Here is a 21174-nt window from a genome sequence, read left to right as displayed (position 1 = left end):
TTGCTGATCTCTGACCTAACCAAACAAACTTTTCTATGTATATCAGTTACCCAGTTCCTTTTTCTTTGGCATTTATATGCGGTATAACCCATACCTTCCTCTTTCTTTACCACATTCCCAAGCCTATGTACCACCCCCAGCCCTCCTTCTCCTTCACACCCAAATAAAATCCATGATTAAAGACTTAGTGCCCTTTTGCCCTCCTCTTTCCCCACTCCACACATTGCTTCCACTAACAAAGGCTGTGCTTCCAAGTTCTCACAGACTGACTCCCAACTACTTGCCATCGGCTTTTCAACTTGAGACCAATCCAAGAGGGGAAGACATGCCCACTGTTCAACCATTTCAAGCGCACCCCTCCTCACCCGTATGTTCTGTGCCTTGTTCAGCTCCCCTGTCCTCAGTCAGGAGCACTGCAAAACAGGGTCAGGATCCAGCAGCTTGAACTGTGCTGGTATGCACAACAGCAAATTATGGTTAATCGGATGTATTGGCTTGCGCTGAGGCTCTTATGCAAAAGCACCTATAAGACTCTGCATGCAAGGAGAGAGAACTTGCTGGCACTGCCCAGGACAAGTGGGCTATTTTGACGTTTGTGTAATGCACGTATTGCTGTTCGGAAGCCTCTGCTGTGACTGGGTATTAGATGAAAAGGATCAGTCCCTGGGCATTGCTGTACCTGTGTTAAAACCGAGCTGGTTAGTCACTATGGTACCTATGTATAATGCTTATTAACAGTTAGCAGCTGAGGACCTAAACTTCTGCTGCACTTTAATAAGTTTTTTAACAGAATTTAAGGAAACAGTGGCAAATATTAGATAAGCACCTATCGAAAAAGTTTGTGGTGTAGGACATAGAGGCGATCAGAACAGAAGGGGCACCTGTTACTTCCTGATCATTCAAACCATTACTGGGTTATTTTCTAGTTTGATTCTCTAATGGAGATTTTTCCCCTCTTGTGCAGTGAAGTTGCATCATGCAGAAAATTGGTTTGTTTAAGTAAGAAATTTTACGGTGTCTTTCATCAAATGTTCTCAGAGAACATAACTGATAATTCATTAAAGGGGCACTGTCAGCTGGAACACTTTTAATTACCATTTTCTGACAAGTCAACCCTTAAGTGGTATGTCCTGATTTTTAAATTTATTACTAACACATATGCAGTTTTTTCTTTTTCCTTGTTGATGTTTATATGAGTTGAGAAAAGTAATCGACTGGGGAAGTCAACCATGCACTGCATGTTGTCATGCCCCAAATGGGAGAGAATTTAAGGGTGGTTATTTTTTTTAACAGTACTTTTGAGAAACTCATTACTGTAGCATCTGAGCATCTCACAGTGCATCTGAATGCACTTCTGGTATGCGTAAGTTACTGCTTGAAACTGAAACACAGTGAAGTTACAGTCTAGCTGTAAAGGTCGTTAGCTATTTCTTGTTCACCGTTCTGGTGCACAAACTTAGCCTTTTAGTAACTACGAGGTCAAGACAGGCTGTCTGATACTAATACAGGGTTAAAACAACAATACTGGCTATTACCACAATAGCTAATTTGCTGCCAACTCGTATCAGCTTATCCCACTGTAGTCTGTTGCATAGCCATACTTCAAGGCCCTTCCAGCCCGGTGTCACTGGCAGCTTTCAAGAAAATACTGTGGCACTGAGCCTCTTACCTTGGGTGTTAAGCAGTAAAGATGACTGCAGAAGGGAGGTGGGAGAAAAAGCTGCCCGGCTTCCTGTATCCCCTAGACCATGTAATTCCCACAGGACTTTGGTCCAAGAGCTTCTCTACCAACGGAAGCCAGCCCAAGGCCCTCCTTGGCTTTTATGTGTGGCCGTGTCCACTCAGACTGGTTGCCAGCTCATCTATATGCAATGGCTCATTAACGTTGTGGCTCAGTTTATATATTCTGTGTGAAAGGCAGAGGAGTGGCTGCTAGGTGGATTCAAAAAATACAGCAGAAGGGTTGAGCTGCTGAATTTAGGGAAAGCAGTGTAATACTACCCAAAGAAGCTGTTGCTACGATCAGCAACATCTCCGAGTCTCTTGCCCCATCCCAGTAGTATAAGGCCAACAGAAGCGTCTTGACTACTTGAGGATCATGCCTTTGTTTTTATATGGGCTGTGTGGTCTTGGAACCACACTGGAGGAGGTCTTTAATACCTTCTTTATTCTGCAGAACCCTTTGCAGTTTGATTTATTTGGTCTGTGGTGTATTAGATGTATGTACCCTTGCTTAGGGTTTCCTTCCTAGATCTGAGCTGGAACCAGGAGTCTGTCTGAAATCTTTGCAGAGGGACTGCAGGAGTTAACTCTTTGCAGTAAAGATGCTGCTACTCTCTCTGCATTACTGTGATCTTGGAGCTTGAAGAAATGTGCATCTCTAGTATTTCTCGGTCCTTTGGTAGAGCCTTTGCATCTCATTTTTAAGGGATTGAGTGATTTAAGCCCAGAATAATCCAATTTACCTATACGCACATAAAAATTACATCTCTAAGTTAATTCTTCTGATTTCCTCAAGTTAGGAAGGCATTTCTTCTCAATCTAATACAGGTATCTAAGAATGCATTTTCTTCTAGAGATGCGATTCCTTCTCCATCAATAGAGTACTTAGGTGGCTGAAGCAGTTTATATCTTTTGATGCCTGCCATAAATAATTGAGTTCTACCCTCAACATTAAAATCCTCAGATAGGAGTTTGGTCTTCCCTGGTTTATACAGCAATAGGAACCCAGTGCTTCCAGCTACCCACCAAAGGTGGGTGGAGGACGTCCTGTGGGCAGGACCTCCTCAGTTTCTCAGAGGCTTAGAAGAGGCTGGGAATAGGAATTGTACATTAGAAAGTTATTTAACACTCGGGCAGAGACAGAGCTGTTCACACAATTAAAAAACAGGAGCTTTGTGACTCAGTGACAGAGCATTTGCCCCAGAGTGTTCTGAAGACAAAAAGCACTTATACAAGGAATTGAGTTTGGTTATTAGCCATTCCATTGTTTTAATAGCTCAGTCATTAATAACAAATTTGATAATTTTAATTTAATTTAATTTAATTTTAATTAAACAGCACTTTTCATCTCCCAAGTATTTTAATCCATCTGTTATATCTCTTAACACTCCTGTGAGGCAGATACGCTATTAGTGGTACCAACGTATATAGGCTATTATAGCACCAAAAACACTGATGATGGAATTGCTGCAGGTAACTTTACATTTTAAGTAATTGATGTGGTATACTCAGAAATAATAAATCTGGTTATTGTTATACTGTACCAGTACCTGCAGGAATCCTGTCCTGTTCACCTTACTGGTAGCTCATGATGGCACAAATTAAATTTCTTGCCTCAAATAACATATTACAGATTGTTTAACATAATTTTTTTGAAGAAAGAAGCTAATTCTTCTGCGATGAAACTCAGTGGTGTTTTTTTTACCCCACTAGCTTCAAAGAGCACGTTGAGCCCTTCAAGGGTTTTACTTCTGTTAAATATTATCCTCAAAACTGAGAAATTAAAAGTGAATGGGCTTTCTTCTTTCTTCCACTAAGACATGTCAAAAGAGTATTATAAAAAAGAATAGGTTTCCCTAGCTTTCAGAAGCTCATGGAATGAATTTCAATTGCAGGTTTTTAGGAAAGAGTGTAATTAACAACTTTATTCAGTCTGAAGCCAGAAAATTATTTCTATATTTGGCATGAAAAAGGCAGAGCAGGAGGAGGGGAGTAAAGGACCTAGATTTTCACAAGTGACAAATGAGATCTCCTAAATGGCAGTAATCCCCATGAAGTGTTGAGAACTTAAACTCCAAAATGATTCTTCTGTATTGTTTCTCATGTTGGACATTCAAATTTACCCAAGACAGTCTTGGAAATTTAGGGTATTATGTGTGTTCGGCTGATTTATTTTCCTAGGGTAACACTTCCAAAGATGCGTCCATAACCAAGGAATTAAATCACATTTTCAGAAGTGACCTTGGTATGCCAATAGCCAAGAGCTCTCCTCATTCATAACCATCTCCCCTTTTCTGAGCTTGCTTTATTGTTTTATCCAAAATGTATTCTCAGGAAGCCTGTTCTATAAAGAAGAAATGAGAAACAAGGTGTGACTGAGCTAATGTTCTCAGAATGTCCCCTGCTATGTTTGCAAGTCGTTTTTTGTTTGTTTTCTAGCATTCTATTTTTCACAGTAAGTCAAAATTTTCTATTAAAAGCAAGTATTCTGCGAAAAGTCTGCTCACCTAGTAGCAGTTTTTCTATATAAATGTTGATAATCTCTATATGTTTCGTCAATGAAAAACCCACAGATTTAATGTCTTTATCTTCAGGAATGATTATTTATGGAAGAAGCAGTCTCCCTAAGATGTAATCAAAGATGCGTATTTAGAGTGTGGCAGGGAAGTCAGTACTGCAGGCAGTTGTTTATTCATTAACCTCAGTGTAACTAGGCTGGCAGCCTCCCAGTACTGGTTTACTTTGTGCTTACCATGGGGAGGGATTTGAAATCCATTTCAGTTTTATTCTGGGTCCCTGGAGAGGTGATTCCGTCCTTCCAATTATGTCTCATTTTCTATCTGTAAAATGCTGAGCATATTCCAGATAGTGTAGCAATGCATATAGAAATAACAGGAGACTGAACATTCATTATGATTTATGTACCGTTGTGATTCATTCCTAAAACTTTCTTTTTCTGTGAACCAGCACCATCATATGCTGAGAGAAATATGAGAACTGGCTTTTTGCTTCTCTTAGCAGGGTGTGTGTCACTGACACCCTTCCTTAAATAAATAGCCACGCATGCCAGCACACAGATAAGCTTGAAGAAAGTGTAAATCTCTAGGAGGGCAAGTGTCTGAAATGGAATAACGGTATAACGGCTGAAAATGATTGTACCCATCGTCCCTTCCAGCTGCTTCTGGCATTGCTACTAATGAAAGGAAAAGGTTCATGATCACTTCAGCCTTCCTTATTCTTAGACAGCAGGTAGCTGAAGCCCTTGGCCTGCTTTGCTAACTGTAACGACAGAATTTAAATGCATAGGCTCTTTAACTTCAAGAACAAAGCTGGCTGCAGTGCTGGCTGTGGCAGTGCACATGGAAATCCAGAAAGGCGGAGACCTGTGTTATTTAACTCCTTCAAGTCATTAGAGTCGCACAGCAACAGAGGCCTTATTTGTGGCAAGGTATTATCTGCCCTGTTCTTTACAGAGCAGTGCAGGGGGGCTTGGGAGAGGGGAAAAAATAGTCATGAATTCATAGCCTGAGAGAGAGACTTGGCTGCCCACTGAGTTGTTTTGTGCATGTTAGAGACGCATTCACATACTTAATTTTTCTGTGACTTGTCACAAATTCTCTGTGCTTTCTGAAAAGAATTTAGCACTCTCTTTAAGATGTTATGCTAGAAGAACATAACTGCAAGAAAGATTTTGTGGAACAATGTGGCCTAAAATCCCCCCCAGACCCCTGGCAAGCCTGCAAGATAGAGCACCTCTGCTGGTAATGCCGCATGGGGAAAGTGGTTTTTATGCAACACGGTTCGTAAACGAAATTATGCCAGCTTCTCACTGGAAGTACTAAAGCTCATTACCTGCATTTACTTGTAATTCAGCTTCTTGGTAGAGGTTAGTGCCAGAGAGGTCCTTACTTCCCCTGAAAATGTAGGGCATGGGTGGACTGCAACAAAGGCACTCCTTTCCTTCCTGCTCGTGCTAAGCTGGGTGTTCAGCAGAAGCTGTTCAGCTGCTGGAGAGCCTGCCAGGACAGCTCAGCACCCAGCAGTGCAGCTGGATCAGCACCTCGGCCTCAGCTGGGTAAGGGTTTGTAATAGCCCATGCAGAACAGTGACGGATGTTTGCAGTTATGTGTTGTTTCTACCTTCTAGTCACTGAATCCTTCATTTAAGAAGTTAAACTAAGCATACAGAGGAGAAAACCAGACTTTTATTGTTAGGGAGCAACATATTCTTATACTGGCAGCTGTGTCCTTGTCAGCTTGCCTCTTCTCTTCTGCACTCTTAAACGAGACAATCTGAGATGAAAATATGAGTGCACAGTGCTAGCAATCTAATGGTGGCTCTGAACAATGACTTTGGGATCTGACTCAGGGTTGTCTGAAATGTTTTTTCAAGATGCCAGGAAAACAAAAGGCTAAAATGCTATGTAGGAAAGCGTACGTCTCGTGTCACTGAACAGCTGGTGTCACCAGTTAACACCAGTTGAAGTTTTGTTTCTACATTTTCGTTTGGGTTTGCCTACTAGTGTCAGGCTTCTGCATTAGACATTAGAGCTCTCATGCCTGTTATTTATGATGGTATTAAAATTAGTAAATAGTTGCAATTCAGTGACAATGCTTATTAATTTTGTAGAACAAGCACAGATGTCTCAGGTACACGCTGTGCTCTAGCAAGTTTTTTTGAACTGAGGTTGATCAAATGCTATGAAGCCTTGAAATGGGAGCACGCTTTGTTTCATCCTCTGTGTGTTTTTTCTCTCATTTTTCCAAATAGATATGCTTCTGTAAGCTCTAAAAACGTATTCGTGGAAGTCTAAGTTCTCAAGGGTGTGGGATATTTCTAAAATGCTGGTCTCGAGGGGTTGTCCCTACACCAACCTCTGAGAGCCCCTGAGGCTGTCAGGTCCAGGTCTGCTGTGAGCACAGATGTGTCTAGCCAAAGGCTTTATCTGAAACATGTCAGACCCTGCTTGCTTGAGCAGACGTGATAGCTTGATAAGGGGTGGGGTGGCACAGTGCACAGCCAGGCATACCTGCATGGGCATCTGCCTGAAAGCAGCTATATGAACAGGAATAAGCAGATTAAGGTATATTGTCCTTGCCTGCAAGTTGCCTTTCTTGGCTGTTAAATATCACCAGCAAAATTCATTTTCTGGAGAACAGAATATGAACTTTAGATATGGAGAACAGGGTTCTGGAGGACAGAGCATAAACTTTAGGTAAGGCTGTGGTCTGTGCCTCAGTTTTTCTACCCACTGTACTTTGCAAATGAAGAAAGGAAGAGTTCTGTGTAGACATAACACTGCATTATTCTTTGTGCAACAGTGACCATTCCTTGTGCTGCCAGTTTAAAATCCCTTGAAAATCCAGTGAGTCGATCTTGCTGCTGCTCAGCAGTTTCCAAATTTTACCATGGTAAAAGGACCTGGTGTCCTCTGTGGCAGGACCTCCTGGATGGTGGTTGTGTCCCTCTTAGGATGCATCTTTAACTTTACTCTTTGGGCAACCCACAATTGATCATTTTGACCTTCACTTTCTTCCAGCTTTAGGAATTAATTCCGTCCATTGTCTGTTTTCCTGACAGACCTCAATTGCATTGTATAGACTGTTAGACTCAGAATTTGTTTGTTTCTTTCCTTATTATAGCTGTTTTTATTTTGGACAATGTCCCAGTTGCCTAGCAATGTCAGTAGGTGCTTTGAAAATAAATAGTAAAGCATAAGCTTCCTGCAAGATAGAACATTATATTCTGCTGCAAACTGAGTCTTTTATCTGCAAGTCTCAATGGACTCTATCAGCATTAATAAATGAAATTTACCCTCTCTTTTGGAATGCAGGGAAGGGAGAGAAAAGTAAAGGAAGTAGTCATCATCCCATTTTTCACTGATGGTAACCAAGGCAGAGAAAGTCAAAACAAGGTAGAAAGCCTGGTCTGATATTCTAACATACTCAAGTCAGGCACTGATCTCTCATGGGAGTCATGAAGAAAGCTGAGAGCATATCACTTGAAAGAATTAGGGCTCTGTTGAATTCCCTTTGCAAAAAATAGGTTGGATGGAGCCCACAGTGTCAGGCAGAGTAAGGATGCAAGCAAGTTGTGTGGAGTAATTGCTTATTTAGTTATTCCCAAGAGTAAGAATATGGTCCCAGAGGCAACACAGACATAGGACAGGGTAGTGAAGAAATCAGCACGTTCTCTTTATATGTATTATGCATTTTGTTCTTCCACTGGGAAAAGGGTTATTACTGATCATTGTTTGAGTTTATTTCACAGTCCTGCAGAGCCTGGCCTTGTGAGATCTGGGCAATGCCTCTACAAGGAGAGCTGGATTCAGGATGCGAGTTTGTACATCTGAGCAGCTGCAAGCATGGCTGAGGAGTACTTATGCCATGCGGGCAGTGCTAGTGGGAATTATAGCCCCTATATCTCCTGCTCTCCTTCTGGTAGACCTACATCAGACTGTTTAATGACTAGTAATAACAGAACTGGGTGGTAACTTTGTCTTGGTTTCTAAGAGCAGCAGAATGGGCTGATAGTCTTGCATTGTACCCATAAAAGTTGTGTGTGGTTACTGTTATCAAAAGGAAAAAAAAATATGAAGCATCCTGTTTTTTCCCCAGCAAAGAACTGCAGGTACTCCTCCTCCACACTGTCTTTTCAGAAGTACGTTTACTGGGTGATCATGCAAAACCCTGGGCCTTGCTTTTGAAGGTCAGGACTTTAGAAATAGCCATGTAAAGAATGACTGTTTTACAAATGAGTTAACCCACCAAAACGAGTCACTTGGGAGAGCTGTAAGAACAGGCTGGATAGCAGAGAGCTGTAACCACGTTTGGTAATAGAGGCTGAAGTATCAGCTGTAGCCTGCTGGTTTTGCATGAGTGACGAAAATGGTCAGCGATGTGTCTTCATGTATGCAAGGCTTAAAATGCAGGCTGGAAAAAACATGGTCTGTGAGGGGCAGTGATAGACAGTCAGCACAGCTCTACTTGGACTGTGCCTAGTTAGGTTTTGGATAAGTTGCTGGAGGTGATGCCCAGCTGCCTCCAAGAGGCAACTGGGCATTAGAGCCTCTACCTTTGTGCAGGACCAGGTTAGGTAACTGAAGACAGTCATCTGCCCTTCCTCTCACAGTGTGTTCATAGATCGAAATCTCTCTGTGCTGAAGTTTCCCCTTTGCAGTGAGTGTGTGCCATGTCTAGTTCCACAGAGCTATGAGGTGCTTTCTGAAGAGGAGCTTGATTTATGCCCAGGCAGGCACCTTCATCCCTTGTAGCAAGATTTTCTCTAGGTCTCCATCACCCACACTCAGATAAACCTCAGAGACATGTGGCTTTACCCCGAGAAATGGTCAGGGTAGTAAAAGCAAAGTGGTTGCCCATCACCCTCTACTGGCCTCTGCAGGGACTGCTTGAGGTAACTGCTGGCTCTGTAGGTGATCGGAAAATCTCTTTAAAAAAATGGAAGAAAGAGAAAAAAAAGTGTTGTTTTTTTTTTTTTGGCCTGAGTACCACAAAGTTCAATCTTCCATTTTTGAGTTAGGGACAAGCTTTTCTTAGATGCCAAAATCTTTTTGCACAGTAGTCAGGTGGAATTGGAGGTTGAACTTCTGTGCAGCGCTGGTTGTTTGGCTGATTTCGGGTGGGGTGCATGTGGACGCACAGAAAGGAGAGTAGTTCTGAGTTGAAATAAGGGTTATAGTAGCACCACGAGTCTGTTGGCTTTAGTTTTGTTTCAGATTTAACAGTTCAGATGAGAACATCTGGTCTAGGTACATGAGGGAATTTTCTTGGCATTGCCTCAGTGCTGAATAAGTCCCTGATAAATCACCTGAAGCAATGATCATAGTGCTTCTGGCAATTCAGTTTCAATAACTTTATCGTATGACAAGGTGTATGCAAGCTGTCAGCACAAATGAATCAATTCCTGTGAATGGGATAGTAGTGAGTCTGCAACTTCTGATGGTATCGTTAGTGTGGAAACACCACAGCCCAAGGCAATTTAATTGCTGAGATGACATAACCCAGTCATCTTTCTAGAAAACATTATGACATTGCAAAGCCTGGGGAACTGAAAGAAACTTCACCAGAACAAAGCTTTAAGATTTACCATGTCCATATGGCATCATATTTTCCTGGGAAAACTTCTTTATACTTCTTTTGACATGTCTACAATTTTGGTGTTATGCCTCATTTACACTGGTACATTCTGGGAAATCTAGTCAATAATTCCTTATGTCTGCTCTTACAACAGAGCACAGCATGACTTGTAGAGTCATCTGAGCTATTTCTGTGGTTGTTCTGCACTCTGAAATAGTTTTATAATGGCCTAAGATTCCACTGATCTCCTTAATCTTGGGCTCAGATGTATCAAACAGCAGATGAGTTTCATGACTAACAGAAAAATAAAGTAAATTTCATCCATTTGGATGAAGCGTCATTTCTTGTACAATTTTAGCACTAGTCAGATCTGAAATTTAGAGTTGGTACATTGTGTGGAAAAGTAATAAGCCCCAGGCAAATCTGACCTGAAAGGAGAGCTTCACTAAGTAACTGCAGGGTAAATCCAACAGATTTGCCACAACTTTAGCGAGCTGTTGCTGCACAAATTACAGTGAATAAGGGAGCAATCTAGTGAGCATGATAACGTAACTGAAGTCAGCACGCTTCCAGAGCAATTTGGCTCTGAAGACTGTGGAGGACCCAGTTTTTTTCTCAGCATCCCAGTCTCTTTCTCAGGACTTGCCAGGAAGGTCGACACTGACCTGCGTGGTGGTTTCATACAGTCGGGAAGCAGGTCACAGCAAAACTCATCGAGTGACTCTTCAGGAGGAGCGAAAGTGCTTTAAGGAAGAGGGGTCCCCAGATTAAGGATTTGCCAGAAGTCATTGCGCAGTCTGTGCTCCAGGCACAGCAGCCCGCGTGCAGCCCGTGTAAGGGGGCAGCGTCTGGCTCAGTTTTCTTGAGCCTTCAGACCCCAGGGGCTGCAGCACCATCGGGACGAGGCGCAAAAGGATGCTGCCTAAGTGTGTCCCATCAGGCGTTGAACCACTGCCCAAGGGAAAGAAGTGGCTCTTGGAGCACTCTGGAAGAGGTGTATTTTTAGAGATGCCTGCAAAGCCTTTCTGTCACAGAAGCAGTGCACTATGGCAAGTTAGTCCCACAGCAAATGCATCATCCTCTCTCTGTTTTATGTGAATATGCAGTGATAATGAGTGTTAGGGAACATCTTTCCCTGTCTCCTTGTGGAATAGGGAACATGGGGGAGACAAGAACAGAGGGACCCAAGTCAAAGTGTTTTAGCACATTTTGTCCTTAGTGTTTTAGCCAGTCACTGCCTGCAGTTTTATGTTTATGAACCTGTATCAGGGGATTGCTTGATAGGTCTTTAATTTCCTTTGGTTTTACTCTGAACAGGCCTCTCTGGGGACAGTAAGAACATTTTCAGCATTATTGAGTATCATCTCTGTGCAAACCAAACAGAGGAAAAATACTCTGATAATAACAATGAAATATGTGTGGGGTGGTAGGCTTTCTGGCTGCTGCTATTTTTTTATTATTTTTTTTCTGTGATGAGAGTTTCAAGGTCAGCTGGCTCCATAGATACAAATATGCCAAGAACAAAATGTACAGATGCGCCAGGAGTCAGGGACACAGACATGCTGGCACTGTAAACAGACCTGGATCATGTCCAGTACTGTCAGGCAGTCAGCGCACGGGAATGTTCATAAAAAAGGCACTTTATTGCAGTGATACCAAGATTTATCTTTTCTCTCCCTTGCATCATTAAACATGAGTTATTCGTATTTTTGTGGAAAAGCCTAGATTCAGCACAATCTCAAAATTTTATTTGGAAGACGAAAGGGTTTTATTCATGTACTACAGAATCCTACAGCAATATCTGAGCACATAATAGACAGTGTGGTTCCCTGAAAAAGTGGCTGGACTAGAAACCAGAAGATTGATTTTTTTTTTCCCTTGATTCTGCTAATGATTTATTGTGTAAATATAGAAAAACTTTTTACTGTAGCTGTTGCAAGTTCCCATACACCCCCTCATTTTCCTCCCATATATGTTTCCTTTTGTCAGTTATTTGTTTGAACTAAGTATCAACCAGTCAGGCAAAAGCTGGAAATATCTTTGTCTAGCAGTCTTTGGCAGATTTAAAATATTAATGCATTTTATAGTGTACTTATTTTTCGTAACCGTCAGTTGTTGCTACCAAGGCAGGGAATTCCTTATAAATATTGAATGCTGCTGCAAGGTCTGGGGAAAAAAAAAGTTCTATAAGTGTTTCTGTTAAGCTCCAAAATGACTGAAAAACTGCTGAAAATCTTCCTAATGTTAGCAAATTATGTGTAAATCCAAGAGCTCAGAAGTTACCTGATTCTACTGGGATTTTCTAATAAACACAGTTCTTGAATTTAACAGGTCCATGCAGATTGCTTCCTGGATGTAGATGCTTTGGGGAAGGATTGAACGAATGGTTTGATTTTAAAGGCTCCCTAGTAGTTGTCGTAGTAAGATGCATCTCAGAAATTGGCTTGACAATCTGTTGTGTGTAAAAGAATGAAACTTACTTGCAGAGTTGCTCCACAGCCCAGCTTAGCTTAGGAATTTGACCAAGCAATAAAATCCCCTGGCAGAGCACTTGCAGTCCTCTCAGGGGAAGTGTGTGTGCAGATGGTCTGCGGTACTCGCGTATGGTCAGCAACTGCTATGCTACTTGATTGTGACAGCAGGAATTTATGCTTTGCTTCTTTTATGGACCCTTCCACTACCTTTCTCTCTCCAAAAAAATCCTACTGTAAGGTACAGTTTAGTGTCTCACTAAGACTCAGAGCCACGTATACTGTAAATTTAAAATGGAGTTAGAAGATTTTTACCTGTATGTCTCTACTTCAAGTCTAGCCCAGGTTAACTGAAAATGTAAATGCCCAGTGACCTCAGTCAGATCCTAAGGGACAAGTCTCTGAGCTCTAGCATGACTGACACTACTTGACATAAATAAATAAATAAATAAATAAGAAGCCAGGAATGAATAGCCCGGGTGCTACCAGCTCATCTGTCTACCTTAGATCACGGTGGTTAGCCTCTCTAACAGACCACTTCTGGCTCCAGAGCTGCTCTGTCCAGTCACCTGAATACGTTTGGAGAATGATGAAAGGGCAACACTGGGGAAATGCTGTCCATACAGTACCCGTTTTGTGGCTAAATAGAGGCCTTTTGTCCCCTGGGCTGCTAGGCTCTTGCTTGTTCTGGTGCCAGGCACACACATGAGATTAAACAGTAATAAAAAGACCTCACTAGAGTCAGTGGGGGTCATGGTTTCTGCAGAGAGAAAAGAGCTGAAAAGAATCCCAAAGTGAACTCAGAGCAATGCTGTGTGGGACCTGCCGTAACAAATGCTGAGTCGCTTTTAATTCCAGAGTAGATTGTAAATAGCATTAAAACACGCCAACTAAATAAACTAGACATGCCTTAAATCTCTCTTCAGGATGTTATTTTTGCACCCTAGATTTTGCCTCCTGCAACATAACCACGAGATATGCTGGTGGTGACTTTGTTGCACTGATCTCTGATGTTCTGTGCATGGTTGTTTCATAGAAGGTGACAATCCTGGACATCGAGGGTGCACGGTGGGCCTTGTTTGTGCTCTCAGTGATGCCCCAAAGCAAAATTTAGTCTATTATAGTTCCATGCAAAAATATTTGTGGACTTCCCTGGAATCAACTAAATACCCTGTTATATTCCTTATGGTTAAATGAAGGAGCCGCTGGCTATGTCTCTTATCATTGCCAGGAAAAGCACAAGCTAGAGTTAATATTCATTGTAAATGAAGGGGCTGGTTACTGGCTGAGTTTGAGAAATGGAGTGTACCTTGCTTTTTACATCCTATACGTGCCCATCCTTCTCTGCAAAGCAAAGGCTGTACAGTTTGAGGAGGGAAGTTAATGCAACAAGATTCCCATTTGAATGAACCAAGACTTTTACTTTTGTCAGAAATCTTTTTGAATTCTGACAGCCTAGCAGGGAAATTGTTTTTTTGTTTTGTTTTGTTTTGTTTTTTCCTAAATTTGGCACTATTGGCAGTGTGTTGCAGCAACTGCATTTTTTTCATTTGTTTGAGCTCTCAGGCGGTGAACAGCCCTGCAAGCTGGCACAGTGGCTCATTCGCAGAAGAGATGTGTCCCAAGGGTGCAAGTTCATGAGCTCAACTGGTGCCCTCGACGGTCTTCCCTTGCCCCACGGCTGTCATGGGCCTGCGTGGGAAGTTTGGTCTCTGGGTGCTCCTCAGCCTTAGGTTCTGCTGCTGTGCTTGCAAAATAAGGGCTTAATTACTGTTAATTATAATAGCTGTTCACTAAGAATTGGCCTAACACACTTGCGGGTGATCCAGAAGTTAAAAGATAGCAACAATTTGGGATGTGATCAGTGCTAGGCAATAGCCCCACGTAACTGTAAGAAGAGCTGTCTCTTTCCCCAGGTTAGCATTAGCTCCTCATTATCATATCAAAGGAAATGGCAAGCAGACTCCTCCACACATGCTTAGCAGAGGCGGGGGAGTTTGGGTTTATTGCAGAAACTTTTCCTTCCCCTTGTCTGCCTCTGTTCCTACTTCCCAAGTTTCGTTTTGAGCTCGGGGTTTGAATAAGCCCCCAAACACAAAAGGAACCTGAGACAGAGTGGGTGAGCATCACTTAATTTTGATCTGGATTCTCAAAGCTTTACTTGAAAGTCTTGCTCTCGTTCAGTACACCAGGGAAGAGTGGAGGTGGATGAGATGATCTTAGAAGCTGTTTTCTAGCACTGGCTCCTACACTGTTTTCTTCTAGTGGGATAGTAGGCTAATGGTTGACAAACAGGAAGAGACATCTCTCGTTGCGGAGATCAAATTGCACAGCAAATTAAAATGCTCCCTGAAGGTCCTGTTGCTCCCTCTTCTTTCAATGCATGTAAAGCCATAAACAGACACCACTCATTTTAGAGCAAGCTTTAGATTCTGTCACTGGTGTTCAGAATGAAGACTGTCCCTTTGGGTAATAAATGTCATGGCCCAGTCTGTGCTCGTCAGTGTGAATGGCTCATTTATGTGCAGCAAAACCTCAAGGAAATGGAGCTTACTCCTCATTTGGTTCATGAAAGCTCAAAAAATTGGACTGCCCTGCTGAATTCTACAGGAACCAGCAAAAATCCAAACTGATGTTTGCTTTATGAAAGCTTTTTATATACATAATGTCCTCGGAGAGCTATTTTGTTATACCAAAATGAGATTAAAGTTTGTTCTTCCACATCCTGTTCTGTTTGCAAATCCAGGAACTGAGCATTCCAGTTGCCATCGTTTCATCCCCATGAGTAGCCTTAGAGGTCCTGTGGAGCACAGCTGTTAGAGCTTGTGAGCACCCCCAGATTAATCAAGATGTTGCACTAAAGTGAAATTTGCATCCATGCACTCCAGGAATTAGAGCAAACATTCCATTCTAACCTAAGGGTCTAATTCAGATGCATCCTGGTACTACCTGTCCCTCTGCATTGGTTAGAAAGGAAAGAACATGACTATTTAGACTTGGACCTGCGTATCCTAAATGGCATTAGCTGAGATGAATCCCATCCCAAACATGGAGAGAACTTTGCCTTATTGACTCAGAAGCATTCCCTCTGCATTTCCTTGTTTACATTCTAGCCTGAGAATAATCCCAAACTGTACTGCCATTTTGTGCTAAATCCTCCTCTTCTGCAGTGAGCTGATACCCAGAATTCTTTAATATATTTGAAACTTGTGAGGCCATTAACAACTTTTAAACGACATTAGCAAGGGCACATTGATGTCACTGACTCACCTTCCAGCTGAAAAACTGTTCTCAGATGTGTCTGGTCTTTAATCAGTGCAAATTGGAAGATGTCGGTTGAAATCATAGGTACAACAGTGCAGTAATTTAGAGTGTAAGAATAAGGAAGCAAAAGTCAAGTAACAAAACTTGCCAAGCTGCGTGCACTTACATGGGCCCATGCAAAAGGCACCATGTCTCCAGAGATGGCTCCCAAAAGTCCTTTTTGATGTCGGTGGAAGTACAAACCTCTCAAGCATCTGCTGTTCTGTGATCTTTGCTGTGCTTTGTAACGTGTCTGGTGCATCAGGCCCTGCGATGCGCGGCCTCCCCAGCACACAAATGCACTTAGGTTATGCACTTGGCAGCATCCGCAGATCAGTGTGGCCATCCCACATCTTGTCAGGGGAGAGGTCTCTGTTGCAGCTGGATAATGCACGTGGAGATGTTGGGGAAACAGGGCTTTCTGCAACCTAACCACAGGTTAGTGGGAGCTGCACTTTTAAGACCTTTTTCCCTTTTGTAGGGATAACGGTGAAGGGATATCTGTGCCAGCAGATGGCAGTGCCTGTTAGCAGAGTTTCACTCCTGGCAGGAAAAAATGGGAATCGGCTCAAAATGCGAAAGTGTTTTTATTTACATTGGATGAAACAGTACAATTTCTTACGTGTGAACGAAGCAATGCTGTAGCGCAAGGTGGGAAAATTGTCACTGCAGAAATGAGCATTCTGTGAGCCCATCCTTCTGCGTGTCTGGGAGACCCCTGTCCTCTTAGAGGCTACTGGGTTTGTAGGTGAGATGCACTGGCTGTGAGTGTGCGTGGGATGTGGGAAGAAAGGCTTTTCCTGGCGTTGCCCATGTCATATTAGCTTTGCAGACTTGCAGAGGCTCTCTTCCTCTAGGGCTGCTGGCTGGGCTGCTTTTCCTAGCACAAAAATTCATTCTAAATCTTATTAAAAGAGATTAAATAGAAGAAGAAGCGGAGCTGATGCCTATATGAAGGTGACACTGTCCTTAGTGCTGGCGTGGAAGCCTCATCCAGCAACTTAACCTGTCCTGAAAGCTAATGTTATAATTCTAGTGGAGACTGACTCTCCTGCTGAATGAGTTGCTGTTTAGTACTTTTTGGGTAAGTTTAAATGTTTATTAAAAAAAAAAAAAAAACACAACACGCAGACAAAACCCATAACTGTTATTGTACTCTCCAAGCATAAGGATACTTCACGTGTTGTACACGTAGTCCTGAAAGGTAAAATACATATTGCTGGAAAAACAAAGAGCATTCCTAACGGTTGTGAGCAGGCAGAAGATCTAACATAACAGGATTTCATCAACAGTTTATTACCATGTCTTACTTCATTGGAAATAGTTCCAGTGCTGAGCTGAGCCCTCTGTGCTGTTTGCATCCTAGCCAGGGTAGCACCATTCAAATGCATGAGAAGCGGAAGCCAAACTGACTAGTCGGATTTTATTGTCCAAACTGTGTGCAGTGGGAAATATAAACTGACAACAAGTGGAAAAGTGATATTACATTCACAAAACTTGTGTTTAGTAGCCAAAGTCCTTGGTCTGGCTCCAGATTCATATCCCATCTGTTTAGATCCAAATTGCATATACAGATCAAAGAACAAGAACACTGGTAAAAAGTACATCTATAGAGATGTACTTTCCTAACCCAGTCCCCTGCATAACATGACTATTAATGGATAGTCAAAGGTGTGTTTATTTCTCTTTCTTTAGTGCATGTCTTTTCCAAATTCCCAACAGCTATTTTTCTGGTCTAGCTTTCCTAACAAGGTGTTATGTATCCTAGATTTAAAATGGTAAGAAATCAAATTTTCTATCAAATTTCTTTTCTTTCTTTTCAAATTCTACAAGAACTTCTCTGGTTCATTTTTTTTTCCTTTGTTCCAAAACAAGAATGCAAATAAAAAGCTACAAAATACCCATACAGTAATATAAAGGTAAAAATGTCATTCCAATGCTGATTTATTTCATTAGTGATAGTGTAACTTTAAAAGAAAAAATCAATTGAAAGTAATTTTGCAGCAGAAAATGGAACAAATTGCTGTCAGATTCCAGTGCTACTGACACGTTCCTATATCATGTTTTGATTTTGACAAGTTCTCTCTTCCTGCCCAGAAAATCTTCCGTGAAAGCATTTCTGATGGGCTATAATGTGTGGGGCTCCTGGAACAGAAAACTGGGGAGGAGTGAGGGTGTCAGGATTAGGGAACAGGGCAACAAAGCCTGAAGGTAACCTGCAGTCACCAGGCAGCTCTATCTCATATCTGCTGCTGGCCTGACATTTGCTTTTCAGAGGAGGAAATATTTTATGAAGCTAGGGAGACAGTGTGGTAGTATCAATGATTTAAAAAAAAAAAAAAAAAAAGGAAAAAAAGAAAGGAAAGCAAACCACCGAAGAGCTTTTTCCTGGGACTAGCTGGATCACAGGCAAACAATGCACCTGAGCAAACACCATTTCAGCAGCTTGGTGGTTGACAGGCAAAAGAAGAGCGTCAGAGGAATCACGCTCTCCCTCCTTCCCCCCACTTTTCCCAAATTCCTTGGTTCAGCCTGGATGAAAGGATTTCCACAGTGCTGATGAATGCATACACGTGTGCCTTCTGATAAATGTACAGCTTCTGCATTCTCCGTGCTCTCCGTTTTTAGACGCCGCTTTCAGTTTGTGTGATTTCAAGCAAGAATGCAGTCCCCACCCCTTAACACACACACACACACACACACACACACAAAAAAAAAAAAAAAAAAAGCCTCTCCAGGAAAGGAGAACCCAGGAACCCAGGCAAGAGGAGAGCTGAGAAGCAGCCCTGGGAGGAAAAGTAAGCACACAGAGCTCGGGGAGGTGGCAAGGAGGGCACAGACCATGTGGTGGCAGGGAGCACCGTCCCCTGCCTCTCCTCTCCCCCTTCCCCAGCCAGCCCTTGCTGTGCAAAGCAGCGCCTTAAACCCCTCCCCTCTGCTTTCACTCTGCCACCTTTCCCTTTCCTGCTCATTCAGAACAGATGATGCTCCCTCTCACATGCAGACCTCTCCTCTCCCTTCCCTCTGCCCCAGCCCTTTAACAAGCTGCACACCAGCTATTCATCGGGATGGGAGAGAGCAGGGGCGAGGGAAGGCTGGCGTCTGACGGGCAGAAGTAGTGCTGCAGTGGGTTGGGGGTTTGGAGAACCCCTCCTTAGCTCCGACAGAGCGAGGGAAATCAGGAATACCTAGGGACAGGGGTGTGTGCGTTTAACTACCGTGCCATGTAAATGTTTTGTAATAACAGGCAGAGGGAGGAAAGGAGGAGACAACCCAAGAAGCAGAAGACGACCCCAGCTTTCTGGTGATGGCATGGACCGGACACTTTTCCAGCAGCCGTTCTACCTACCTCTCGGTCCTGTCACCGTCCAGCATCCCCAAAGTGCCAAGGCACAAGACTGATGAAGAGCCACTCTTAGCAAGTAAGTTACCTGATTTTGTTTGCTTTTCCAGTGTACTTGCTTTCGTCTCTGGCTGCTAACGATCGATAACCAGGAGGAGGAGAAGTAGCTGAGGCATCAGCTCAGCTGAGTACTGTGTTTCTGTGCCTGGCCCTGCCAGGGTGACAGCTAGAGATGTGCTGTTGTCTAACTTGCTAGCTGCCAGGAAACTCTTTGGGAAGCCAGGGATTAGATGTTGATCTTGTACAAAGGCACTGTCAAATCCAGTAAAGGTGCTATGTAGGAAAAAAACATTAAAAATAATGAACTTCTCAGATACCAGATTAGTGGAGGTCTCTGGAATACAATGGATAGGAAGAGGCTGATCAGTGAGCAATGCTGAGATACATGGAGTGACTGTGTGATCCTCACCTGGAGTCAAAGATTAAATTATTTTATAATTAGGATGCTTACTTGTCAGCTTAGGTTCAAGGAGCCCTTGTAGTGTAGTCTTCAGATAGTGAATGTTCAGCCTTTGAGGGGGACAGATGATTAAATGTATCGGGAACCCCAGGGGTGTTTATGGCCCGTGAGGTAAAAACGTGACTCATTTTGGTACCGAGTCCTTCTGCATTGGGCAAATAGCACCCAGACTCCTTTTTGTGTTAGTGGCTGCTGGTTGAGGGTAACAGGCTAACTTTTACACAGCATCTCTGCCATTTGGTTTTGTCCTGAGAGTTTCAGGAAACCAATCAAGAATTGGCAGAAACTCTCCCTGTCCCAAAAAGCTTACCATCTGACTTTCTGAGGTTCTTTAATCAAGCAGTCAAGCAGGTTCTTCCTCCTGTTCTTTTCCTTTGGAGCAGACAACTACCTTATAGTTGGGTGGCTAGGGGGAAACAAAACTGACTTCTCTTACCAGTTCTCTGACCAGTCCAAGCAAACCTTATCTTCTATAGCAGGTGTCTGGCTGTGTTTGTGCTGCAGGAGTTGTTTGACTTCTGGGGTTTGATTCTTTCCCCCATTGTTTCTCCTCAGCTGGAGATAAAGGATTGGGATCGTTTTTGGTTTCCATGAGAGAAAACCCTCCATCTCTGGAAGGTTCCAGCCTGATTAGTTACAGACTCCGAAAAAGGCAAGCAGAGTTTTAGCATCATGTTCTGAGACAAATCTCTTGACTTTTGTCACACTCTATTCAGTTAGTGGTAGGGAGAGGCACTCAGACGTCTGGGGTGAGCACTGGCACTTTACCAGCAGTATGGTCCTGGTAGGTCTCTTTGTCTCACTGTGACTTGTCTTCTCCTGTCTGCACAGGGGGTTCAATAGCACTGTTACGCTTCTTGGGCAGAAGGAGCCTGTATTTGGTCAGTTCATCTTTGAGCTGTTTGGATGCAAGGTACTGCAGAAGTGTGAAGTGGTATTAACATAGTTCAATTTTATTTTATTTTTCAAGCCAGCTGCAGGATTATATAGAGACTCTCAGTTGGAATAAAGGTGCAATATTTGAACAGTGAAGAACCGGGACATGCGTACTTCTGGGGCCAAATTTTCCTCATAGAATTGAGGTTCTGCTTACCCCAGAATTCAGTGTGCCATGAGTAAACAGCCAGTAGCAGGAGAAACAGGAGTGTCTTATCAGGACCAGAGTGGCTGTCTTTCTTTGTTCAGTTGTGTTTGTTGAAAGATAACAGTCACTTTTTCAATGACGCCATAAGGTCTCCCTAAAAATAGAGTCTGGGATGAAAGGACAGAGAGGCTACAGAGTGCCTCAGGCAGAGTCACTTCCTTGGAGAAGGAGAGATCAAATTGGTTTATTTTCAGGATTTATTTGTTGGTAAAGAAAATTTCACTTGACTATTCAAAAATGATTAAGAGCCCCAAAGAGCGTAATGTGATTGCATCCTTTTCACATGGACTATTCATGCTCAACTTCTATAACTCAAGGAAGTATAAAGTAATTGACTGCAGGTTACGCTGATTATATTCCATCCACACATGATCTCAAGTAGTAGATACCCCTTATGTTGTGAAAACTCTGCTTTCTAGTCTTTGTTCTATAACAAATTGTTGCAGCCCGTATACCGGGGTCATTTCGATGTCTCATGAGACATTTCCTAGTCTTCATCTTTTGTCTGAAAAAAAACAATAACCAGCCTTCCATTCTCATGGCAATTTTATTTTTTCACTCTTTTCTGCATTAGT

General features: G+C 42.6%; 1 protein-coding gene across 2 annotated transcripts in view; it reads left to right on the top strand.

The window, feature by feature from the left end:
* KCNJ5 (potassium inwardly rectifying channel subfamily J member 5) overlaps positions 1–21174 on the top strand; it is a 59219-nt gene that overhangs the window by 20130 nt on the left and 17915 nt on the right. For both annotated transcript variants that reach the window (XM_040534093.1, XM_040534092.1), the window contains one exon: positions 18840–19014. The gene's annotated coding sequence lies outside the window, so the exon portion shown is untranslated. The remainder of the gene's footprint in view (positions 1–18839; positions 19015–21174) is intronic.

This window comes from Cygnus olor, chromosome 22 (genome assembly GCF_009769625.2).
Source record: "Cygnus olor isolate bCygOlo1 chromosome 22, bCygOlo1.pri.v2, whole genome shotgun sequence".
NCBI lineage: Eukaryota > Metazoa > Chordata > Aves > Anseriformes > Anatidae > Cygnus > Cygnus olor.
Note: the sequence above shows the minus strand (reverse complement) of the source record. Positions and strands in the feature narration are given on the sequence as shown.